This window comes from Diadema antillarum, unplaced genomic scaffold, assembly GCF_040938485.1.
Source record: "Diadema antillarum isolate AM-2024a unplaced genomic scaffold, OU_Dant_1.0 scf00000006, whole genome shotgun sequence".
NCBI lineage: Eukaryota > Metazoa > Echinodermata > Echinoidea > Diadematoida > Diadematidae > Diadema > Diadema antillarum.
Window position 1 is genome coordinate 4,452,203 of NW_027270895.1, and position 12,108 is coordinate 4,464,310.

A 12,108-nucleotide genomic window follows, 5' to 3' on the forward strand; every position below is an offset into this window, starting at 1 on the left:
AGGTGGTACAGATTAAAGTCTACAACGTATTTATTTACATGAAGTCAGTAGAACTGATGACATGCCTTTTATTCTAAAAAGGAAAAGTTTATTATTGCTAGGATTTCTGCTCAAAGTGAAATCCAGTTGATTTGACGAAGTCAATGTTACGCAGGTAAAAAGCCTTCCACCCACAGTTTGTGTTCCTGAGAAGTTCCTTTTGTAATCTTTAAAAAAAAAATTGTTTCATCGAGTACAGTATAAAGAATGAGATTCAACCTGCATGAGGGTTGAATTCTGGATGTGTCAATGTACTTGTTCTTGTGTGGGTTCTGACTCACGATAAGGTGACTGTGTGTGAGCTTCCGATGTTTGAGACTGATAAAATCTGCTCGACATGCATACTTTCATGGTGTACTGTCAAAGAATATTTCCACTGTATAATTATTAGTAAAGCTGTCTATTTGAATGACATATGTATGTACACTCGTGTAGGACTGACATAAATTGTGAGAAGCCAAACTATGCCGTATGAGTGTGATATAATATGCTTGTCTCATATTTCTCTGTATGAAATGCAGAGGAAGAGAAAAGCATTGTCAGTGTAAATTGTTTGTGTAAAGCATAATGATACATGTATGAGTGAAAAATAAGGATTTAATGTTTTTGTACTGCTTCTACTTAGAGTTTATTCATGAGGTACTTTTCTACCCCCAAAACAGAAGAGTTGTAATGACACTGTTATAATTATTACCATTGCCAATGTCTGTCAAAAAAACCCAAAAACAAATCAAACATGGCAACTTATGAATAAAGGATTTGTAATTGATGATATATAAGTTGGCTAAGCATTGTTCATTTGCCTCATATGACTTTGTAATAGTTTGTCACACTCTTTCCAATAGTTTCTCTGTCTGTCTGTCCGTCTATCTGTCAGTCTGTCTGTCTGTCTGTCTGTCTGTCTGTCTGTCTGTCTGTCTGTCTCCATCTCCCAACCATGAGACCAAGATGTCTGTTATATGACTCACTGCCGAAGTATTTATTCATTTTCAGAAATTGAAAATTTTGACCACACTAACATTGCTGCAGGCATTTTCGTGCGATTAGCCTTTTTCAAGGCTCTCGCTGTAGTACTATTATACAAATAATGATGAGTGCCATGGACAGAATACATGTATGTCATGAGGTGAAAGATGAATGGATCAAAGATTTCATCTTTATCCGAATGAAATATTCTGTCCTTTGGTTGAATGAAAAACATTAATTATTTGTTTTACTTAACGCCTAAAATGGATCCTTGTCATTTGATGATTTATTAATTTAGAAACAAGAGAGAATCTGAGATCGAGAGAGTGCTCACTGAGCGCTTTACGCCAGCGCGCTGTCGCATGCACACACTGCATGCAAACGCAAGCGTTTTACACGCGTAGTGTGCCGGGCTCTCGGCGTGCGTGCAATGGAGCAAATCGTATGGATCCAAAATTACACGGTGCACGGATGATGACGTCATAGTTAAATGGGACATATAATCAATGTCAAACAACCAATCAAATGACAAGGATCTATTTAGGCGTTATATGAATACATATAATGTTTATGAGTGCAATGGACAGAATATTTCATGAGATGAAAGATGGATCAAAAATTGCATCTTTTACCGAATGAAATATTCTGTCCATTGCACAAATGATAAACATTTATTATTTGTTTTATATAACACCTAAAATACACTTTGTAGATCCTTGTCATTTGATGTTTTACGAATTTAGAAACAAGAGAGAATGTGCGGGGATCTGAGATCGAGAGAGTGCTCACTGAACGCTTTACGCTAGCGCGCAATGGAGCATATTAGACCGGGGGCCCAGAAGATTTATTCAGCTGAAAAGGGTCACACTTTTTAATGGTCTCATCAGATAAGGATGTGTCCAAGGGTCAATAAAATGAATTGCTGGCAAGTCACATCCTGTACCGTAAGCCTAGGGACCACAAAAAGGGACCCCGAAAAATGGATTTATTCAGCCGAAGGGGGTCACGGACAAAAGTTGGTGGATATTGTTCCTTTGGGTGTACTTATCATGAAAACAGCAATGCCAGCTATTTTATCCTGTACGGGGCCCCAGACAGTAGCCCCAAAGGGCCCCACAAATATGGTGTTATTCAGCTGAAAAGGGTCACGGCTAATTTCTTTTGCAATGGAAGTAGTTCCCATCAGAGATATCCAAAACACCAATGCCAGCTATTTTATTCTGTACGGGGCCCTAGACAGTAGCCCCAAAGGGCCCCACCCCCCATAAGCCTACGTACAAACACACACAAACATTGATTTTATTCAGTTGAAAAGAGTCACGGCTAATTTCTTTTGCAATTGAAGTAGTTCCCATCAGAGATATCCAAAACACCAATACCAGCTACTTTATCCTGTACGGGGCCCCAGACAGTAGCCCCAAAGTGCCCCACCCCCCATAGGTCATGCGTTCAAACACACACAAACATTTATTTCATTCGTGCAGCTGAGAAGAGTCACGGCTAATTTCATTTGCAATGGAAGGAGTACCCATCAGAGATACCAAGAACACCAAAGCCAGCTATGTTATCCAGTACGGGGCCCCGGACAGTAGCCCCAAAGGAGCCCCCCCCCCCCCCACACACACACACACACATACATTGATTTTATTCAGCTGAAAAGGGTCATGGCTACTTCCTTTTGCAATTGGAAGTAGTAGGCATACTCATCAGAGATATCCAAAACACTAAAGCCAGTTATTTTATCCTGTACGGGGTCCCAGACAGTAGCCCCGAAGTGCACCCCCCAACACACACACACACACACACACACACACACACACACACACACACACACACACATTAGTTTCATTCAGCCAAAATGGGTCACGACTAATTTCTTTTGCAATGGAAGTAGTACCCATCAGAGATATCCAAAGCACCAAAGCCAGTTATTTTATCCTGTAGGGTCCTATGGGGCCCCAGACAGTAGCCCCAAAGTGCCCCCCTCTCCACATACACGCACATACACACACACACACACACACACACACACACACACACACACACACACACACACACACATCATTCAGCTGAAAAGGGTCACGGCTAATTTCTTTTGCAATGGGAGTAGTACCCATCAGAGATATCCAAAATACCAAAGCCAGTTATTTTATCCTGTACGGGGCCCCGCACAGTACAAGCCCCAAACACGGGTAATTTCTTTTTTTTTGCACTGGAAGAAGTACATGTACCTATCAGAGATATTCAACACACCAAGGCTAGTTATTTTATCCTGCACAGAGCCCCAGACAGTAGCTCCACAGTGTCCCATCCATTATACATGTACTGTGAATCAGCTGAAAATGGTCTTACAAATTCTTTTGTAGCGTTAATATCAGGGCCTACTGAACAGAGATATCACAAACACTAAAGCAAGTCATCTTATCCTGTATACGGGGTCCCATAGGTTACAGTAGCAAAACACTCAAGAAATTTGCAAAGGAAGCATACTTCTGTATAGTGCACAACTAAGATGACCATATTACGAAAACCAGTCATTTCATCTTGTACTGGGCCCAGGTTACAGTAGCCATACAGTGCCCCTCCCCCACATAATCATTATGACATCATTTCGCTGAAAAGAGTCATAGTTGTTTTTCGTTTACAATCGAAGTAGGCCTTAGTTTACATCATAGATACCCAAAACATCAAAGCCAGTTAGGTTTTCCCAGCCAATTTCGCACTTTTGTTGGTTCATTTGATAGAAGGTTCGAATTCGTAAAATGGGTATTCAAATTGGCTGGTACCCTACGTTCATTCAAATTCGCCTTGACTTGCCGAAAAGGGTATTTCAGCCATTAAATTTCGCGAAAGACAGTCAAATTCCAAACGTGTTCATTCAAATTCAAATCATGCTATTTCTTTGTTTCAGATCATTTTAACATGTCTTTCTATGTGTGTTTTCGTTTCATCGATGAATTACTGTTATAAAGCAGTAAAAGTATCCTATTTCTTATCTAGTATAACTGGATTTGGTTGTTCTGTAACCAGACTGGTAACGCTCCTTCTCTTTATTATGCATGTAATTATAGGCCTATACGTGTACCAGTAATGCAGATCAACTTCATTTTTTATAGTCATGACAGCACAATAGATACAGACGTATATCTCTAGAAGACATAGAAAGAATTATTAAAAAAAAAAAATTGAGGATCATAACCTTGACTTCTTGGAATTGGCCGACCGCTAGTAATAAAGCGCTCGTAACGGCCAGATAATTTGTGTCTTCTTACTTCTTTGGATTCAAAAAGCACGTTAAAAAAATGGTGTCAAAGTCTCTTAAACGAATACGAAAACATGAAATGCTATGATGTTTACAAAACAATAACTACGATGAAAGAAAATAAGGAAAGAGGCCAAGCATGAACATATCTGTTTAATTGACTGCAGAACATGTTAAATTAGATGGCCAGAAATCAATTTGAATGAACGAGCGCAGCATGTAATCACGTGACTATATCATTATGAATTTATGAATGAACGGATAGTGGAATGGTACTTGTCTTATATATGGATTTCAGTTTAAAAAAAGTGTTATTTAGAATAAGGTTAGAGGTAATGTGAATGTTTCAAAATAAATTTGAATGAAGAGATTAATATGACATTGAACTACCATGTCATCTAGGCGAAATTTTTGCTGAATTTAATTCAACATTAAAGAATTCGATTAAAAGAGGTGCGATATTGGCCCGGATGCAGGGCCCTTGACAGGTATAGCCCCAAGGTATTCCCACCCCATATGAATTAAATGTTTTTAGGTGAAAAGAGCCATGTATGCCTATTTTCCTTGGTAGCTAGTGGAATTAACAGCTGAGATACGTAAAACACAAACCCATCCTGCAGTTAAGGGGCCCCCAGCCAGTAGCTGGAAAGTGCTCCCGTATTGTTTTATTCTAAGTGAAAAGAATCACTGCTATAATTTCTTTTGCAATGGAAGTAGTACTCAACGAGGTATCAAAAACACCGAAGCCAGTTATATAGCTGTACGGGGCCCCATGAAAGTGTTCCTAAAGTGTCCCCACATGTAATTCCACTATCAAGATCTGCATCCCGATCTATTCAATCTGTCAGATCGGGAGAGAGCGGCAAAAGTGTACGGGGACCGGGAGCATCGTAGTAGCAGCGTTTGGGTGATGGGGTTGGATCTGGCAATTTTACAGATCGGGAAGAAATTTTGAACTGGTTCAAAATTTCTTCCTCATCTCCCCATCAAGATTGACCTATTTTGAATCGTAGCTCAAACGGGGAGAGAGCAGTGACAGTGTAAATACCGCGGGATGAGCGTAACAATTCCAGGTTTTTCTGACCGTATAGTAACAGCGGCACAAGAACGGGAAATGAAGTCTAAACTAGACACCGACGACATGGTCCCGCTGCTGCGCCGCTTTCTTGGATCAAAGCACGACCTTCCCGCTTTAACGACGCTCTCACTAAGCCCCCGTCACACTAGAGCGGATCGAGCCAACGAATGCCCAGCGGATCCGAAAATTTGGACATACGCTCACATCCGTTGCTCGTCGTTCGTGACCGGCTTGACGTTCGTTGTATCCGCTAGCTGTTCGCAGAGATTCGCAGAGATCCGCCGGAGCAAAATTTTGATTTTGGACATGTCCAAAATCTTGAGCGGATGACGAACGGAATGACAATCCGCTCTGTGTTCGCTTAGCATCCGCTGATTGAAAGTTTTGGTCGCTCTGCATTCGTTTCTCATTCGTCCGCCGTTCGTCCAAATTCGCCCAGCAAATGTGCACAACAACACACGTTAATCAAACGTAGATAAAAAATAGATATTCATATATAGCACATATAATAATAATAATAATGATAATTATAATAATAAGAAAAAAGGGTCTTATTTGCCCAGGTAGCCTATTCAGCGTTGTCACTGCTCTACCAGAGGGCCCTACCATTATTATTACCCCAGCGTTGCCAGGTACCCATTTATACACCTGGGTCGAGAAGGACATCGTGGGTAAAAAAATCTTGCCCAAGGATGTAAGCACTGGGCGGGATTCGAACCCGGGTCCTCGGTTCGGGAGTCGGATCCACTATGCCACAGCCCCCCACATGACATTTCATTATACGTATTCTGACATTAAGTAATAAGAGAACATTATTCTAAACCACTGCTATAGAAGTCAACCTGTAGTAAATGGGAATCTCTGAATGGAAATTGGGAATTGTGAAAGTTCGACTCCAGTTGGAGGCACCAGACGCAATGGAGGATGTTGGACTACCAACATCATCGTCACGTGATCATCAGAAGGAAGTACACTTTTAGGGGAATCTTGAATGAGTGACATCAGGAGTACTTGGTGGTTACTTCGGCTTCCTTCTTTTTAGGGCAATTTTCACAGTCACAACTATCTAAAAAAAGAAGATCACTCCAAAATCTTCGAGTGATCCCTGAGGTCACTCCAAAATTAGTGAAAATGAACATTTTCACTCCAAAGTCACTCCAATTTCACTCGAAACTCACTCTTTTTTGTTATTTACTCCTTCATGAGTGAACAATTTCACTCTTCTTTTTTTAGAGAGACAACATTACTTGACAATGTCACTGCTCAAAATGATTTGGTAAAGTGTGCGTCATCCGAGATCCGTCACGTAATTGCCGCAGTATCGCTCTGCATATGTTGGGCATTCGCTGCTCATTCGCTTTGTCCGCTCAGCATCCTTTGGGTGGACTGTACGCATTCGCTTTCATTTGTTACTTTATCCGCTCGTTACACGGTCAGCATATGCTCATCATTCGTCAGGCGAACGTTCGAAAACCACTTGCTTGCGAATTCGAGCGGATACGAGCGTATCTGGACTTTGCCAAATTTTGCCCATCCGCTAGGCATTCGCTGATTTATACGCTGTAGTGTGACGGGGCCTATAAAATCAAGGCCTGTTCCTACGACGCTTCATTCCTGCTTCGATAACGCTGTTGGCCGCTTTAGCTACGCTGTTCCTACGCTTTCCCAGACTCAATTATGCATGCAATTATGCGATACGTTGGAAAATGTTTGCCAGAACAGCAAAACTGATGATGATCAGGAGGACGCGTTGTCGTTGTCGCGAAAATGAAGACGAAGGAGCGCATATTTAAGAAGAAGAAGAGATGCAAACAATAAAGAGAATAAAGCAAAACACTTTGGAGCTACTGTCTGGGGCCCCGTGCAGGATAAAATATCTGACTTTGGTATTTTGATATCCGATGGATACTACTTCTATTGCAAAAGAAATTAGCCGTGACCCTTTTCGGCTGAATGAAACCAATTATGAGTGTGTGTGTGTGTGTGTGTGTGTGTGTGTGTGTGTGTGTGTGTGTGTAGGGGCACTTTGGGGCTACTGTCTGGGGCCCCGTACAGGATAAAATCATGGCTTTAGCTAGTGCTTTGGATATCTCTGATGAGTACTACTTCCGATTGCAAAAGAAAGTAGCTGTGACCCTTTTCAGCTGAATAAAATCAATGTGTGTGTGTGGGGGGGGGGAGGGGGAGGGGGTAAGGGGGAAATTTGGGGCAACTGTCTGGGGCTACTGTCTGGGGCTACTGTCTGGGGCCCCATGCAGGATAAAATAACTGGCTTTGGTATTTTGGATTTCTCTGATGGGTACTAATTCCATTGCAAAAGAAATTAGCCGTGACCCTTTTCAGCTGAATGAAACTATTGTGTGAGTATGTGTGTTGGGGGGGGGGGGGGCACTTTGGGGCTACTGTCTGGGGCCCAGTACAGGACAAAATAACTGGCTTTGGTGTTTTGTATTTCTCTGATGGGTACTACTTCCATTGCAAATGAAATTAGCCGTTACACTTATCAGCTGAATAAAGTCAATGTGTGTGTGTGTGTGTTTGTACGTAGGGCTTATAGGGGGTGGGGCACTTTGGGGCTACTGTCTGGGGCCCAGTACAGGACAAAATAACTGGCTTTGGTGTTTTGTATTTCTCTGATGGGTACTACTTCCATTGCAAATGGAATTAGCCGTTACACTTATCAGCTGAATAAAGTCAATGTGTGTGTGTGTGTGTGTTTGTACGTAGGGCTTATAGGGGGTGGGGTACTTTGGGGCTACTGTCTGGGGCCCCGTGCAGGATGAAATAGCAGGCTTTGGTGTTTTGGATATCTCTGATTGGTACTCCTTACATTGCAAAAGAAATTAGCCGTGACTCTTTTCAAGTGAATAAAATCAATGTTTGTGTGTGTTTGTACGTAGGCCTATGGGGGGTGGGGCCCTTTGGGGCTACTGTCTGGGGCCCCGTACAGGATAAAATAGCTGGCTTTGATGTTTTGGTTATCTCTGATGGGAACTACTTCCATTGCAAAAGAAATTAGCCGTGACCCTTTTCAGCTGAATAACACCATATTTGTGGGGCCCTTTGGGGCTACTGTCTGGGGCCCCGTACAGGACAAAATAGCTGGCATTGCTGTTTTCATGATAAGTACACCCAGAGGAACAATATCCACCAACTTTTGTCCGTGACCCCCTTCGGCTGAATAAATCCATTTTCGGGGTCCCTTTTTGTGGTCCCTAGGCTTACGGTACAGGATGTGACTTGCCAGCAATTCATTTTATTGACCCTTGGCCACATCCTTACATGATGAGACCATCAAAAAGTGTGACCCTTTTCAGCTAAATAAATGCTCTGGGCCCCCGGTCTATATCGTATGGATCCAAGTGCACGGCAAATGGAGCCACAATTGCACGAATGATGACGTCATAGTAAAATGGGACGAATGCTCAATAGCAAACAACCAATCAAATGACAAGGATCTAACTAGGTGTTATACATGAATGATAATTGCTGGCAGAGAGTGATAATGGAGCTGTACTTACTTAGAACCAAGCCGTGCTGCGCCGGCCGCAGCGATAGACTTCCTTTCAAGAAGGCTAACGTTTGGAAGGATCGAACGCTGTCATACACGTTTAATCATGTGTTACAACGATAAGTAATTTCCAATGCCAGTAACAAAACAGAAAGAATGAAGATACGGGTAGAATAAACATACTGTAATACAGTTTGTATGATCAATTAGTAACGATGATAACTGGAAATGTTTGTGATCAAGAAATAAATGAATAATACAAATGTGATAATGTTAACGATGATTTACATCATCTGCAACATTAAACTACTTCCAAGCTAATTTTGCACGATAAAGTGAACGATAAAACAATGTATTGTTTTTAGTGGACTGTGTGTTCAGTTATATGGAAATGAAGTAGGCCTACAATGTATGCAAACGTAATCCACTTGCGTTATTTAAAGGAATTAAACAATGCAAATGCATGTTAACCTGCATTATTTCAGTTTCACCAAATTGCGACGTGTGCTTGCATGTGGCTGATTCATATTCACATTTTACATTGTGTAACACAGAAACTGCCACTGTGAAAGAATAATCTTTCCAATATATATACTATATCATATTCTTCTTTTTTTTCTCACAGCAGTTCACAAGCCAAAAATTTGCGTAATTATTATGGTGCTAACACAACCCCCGCACATTCTATTCTGCAGCTGCATGTACATGTATCGACACAGATTCATGCTTTCAATCTTACACAAGTAATCACCCAATTATCAAAGTTTCATATAGCCTTATTACAGCGTGCAGCAGGGCTAATTTTTATGTGCAAAATTTAATCCCCAACGCGTTTTTTCCCTCTTCAGGAAGTTTACCAGTTTGTGTTGCAGCTTTCACGACATGATTGATTAAAGGGATGGTATACTGTAGTTTTGGTGGAGATGGGGCTTCAGTTTTTTTTAACTTTTGCGGGATAATGAGAAATCTCTCGTGAAATATGAAAGATCACAGCGATCATACACAGATCTCACAATTTTAAGAACAATTCAAAGTTTATTTCATGAAAAATTGGTTGTGCAATGGCTGAGATATCAAAACACAAGGAAATTGTAATAAAAGGTGGGACCCACCTTTCATTAGGACCGCTTTGTCTTACTTTTTTGTTTTTTTTTGTTGTTGTTTTTTTTTTGGGGGGGGGAGGTATCTCGGGCATTTCAAAACCGATTTTCATTAAATAGATTTTTAATTCCTCTTGGAATTGTATGCTCTTTAATACTTTACAAGTGGTTTCTAATATCTAGCAAAAAAAGTTAAAATTTGAATTCCCCATCTCAACCAAAACTATACCATCCCTTTAACGAGCATCATTTGCAAAGGTAACAAGATACGACAATGGAGGCCACTGGAATGCTTATGTGGTGGTAATGGTGATCATATGCATCTCTGAATGTAGTCCAGAACATTTCGGAAGTTAGCAGCTGTCCCGATCAAGCCACCGATTCCATGGAAATGTGGATGAGTCCAAGCAAGTCACCGCATATATATCCAGCCGCTGCATTTGTCTCCTGATCTTTCCGCATTTTTTCCTCGTGAAAACAGTGATAATCTTGTTGCCTGCATATTTGATCACTTGTCTGCTTGCCTGATTTGATATGATACTTGGTAGTTTAATTAGCAGTCACACCAGTTCTTAAATTCATAATTATGATTACAATGATGATGATCATTATAATGGCTACTGTTATTATTATTATTATTATTATTATTATTATTATTATCATTATTATCATTATTATTGAAATGTTTCACCTCTATTAGAACTTTGCATTATCGGTCATCAGTTCTGTACTGCACATGTGTATGCTTTGTTCAATTCATTTTTCGTACGAACCAAATTCTGATCTAATTTTGCACGCATAAGCTAATAGTAATAAATATATCGTACGTGATAAATCCTATGATGTTTGTAATTCCTCAGGGTTAATTAACTCGAAAAAGAATTAAGGTTCGTTATCATTCCGAACGTAAGTTATTCCGAAAAACGAATTCCCAATATCTAGCTGTTAGTTAAATCCGAACTTTGTGACGTTATTCCAAACGTTTGCTTATCCGAAGGTTCTTTAACCGAAAATAAAATAAGGTTTAACGTTCTGAAGATTCGGTCATCCGAAATTGAAATAAAGTTCGGTAATCCGAAAATAAAATAAGGTTCTTTATTCCAAAGACTCGTTAATCCGACAACGAAAAAAGGTTTGGTAATCCCAAAAAATAAATGTGAGAAAGAAGTATGTGCCGATGAATCTTATGATAGTTTTCGGAGTGACCCTAGGAATTATGAACTTTTTCTTTTTTCATTTCCGTCTTAACGAGCCTTCCAAATAACTAACCGTATTTCATTTTCGGATTAACAAGCCTTTGGAGTAACGAACCTTTGGAATATAGATATCATATTTGATTTTTTTTTTTTTTTATCAACGAACCTTCGGAATTACGAATCCTTGGAATAACGAAATGTTAACAATAAATTCGGGTTAATAAATTCATTATTTCGAATCGAAGGCATATGTAATTGAATGTAATCGATGTTAGAAAATGTCAAAGAAAACTCTTAAAGGTTTCATTCTCTTAAACATATGATTGGAAATATTCAAGATGATCATTTGATTCATAATGGATATCGTGCACTGATAAATTTTAACGAAGATACGCCTTTTCTTCGCTTCTTTTTTTTTTCCATTTACGCTGATTTAGTTCTGTTTCTACTTCTACGTAGCTGAAATGGTACTCGGGAGAATAAGACTAGATGTTTGCCTCATGACTTTTTCTTTTTCTCTTTTTTTGGGGGGGGGGGGGGTGAGGGGGTGGGGGTATGGGGACATGATTTATTTTGCCGTTCTTTTGCAGGAAACTAATGAAAACAATGTAGCGCGTCTCGAGAAACGGTAAAACTGTTCGAAATCCTGAGACTGATATTTCATGAGATTTCTGTGGTCTCCAATGCAAAACGGTGTCTTTTCTTCTTTTGTGCTAAAATTCATATCGGATTCACTAAACATTTTTGACGTGGCTATTCCGGGTTGATTCTTCCTGGAAACCAAAAAGAGCGTTGCTGCTTATTTTCGTGCCGGTGAAGAATTTTACTAGAGCTGCGCGGAATTGCGCGTTCCAGACCAAATACACGATGGGATTGGCGCAAGAGTTAAACAGGGCCAGCGCTGTAAGAACACGGTCAACTGGTCCATAGAGAAAGCTGGGATCAAGAACGTGCAA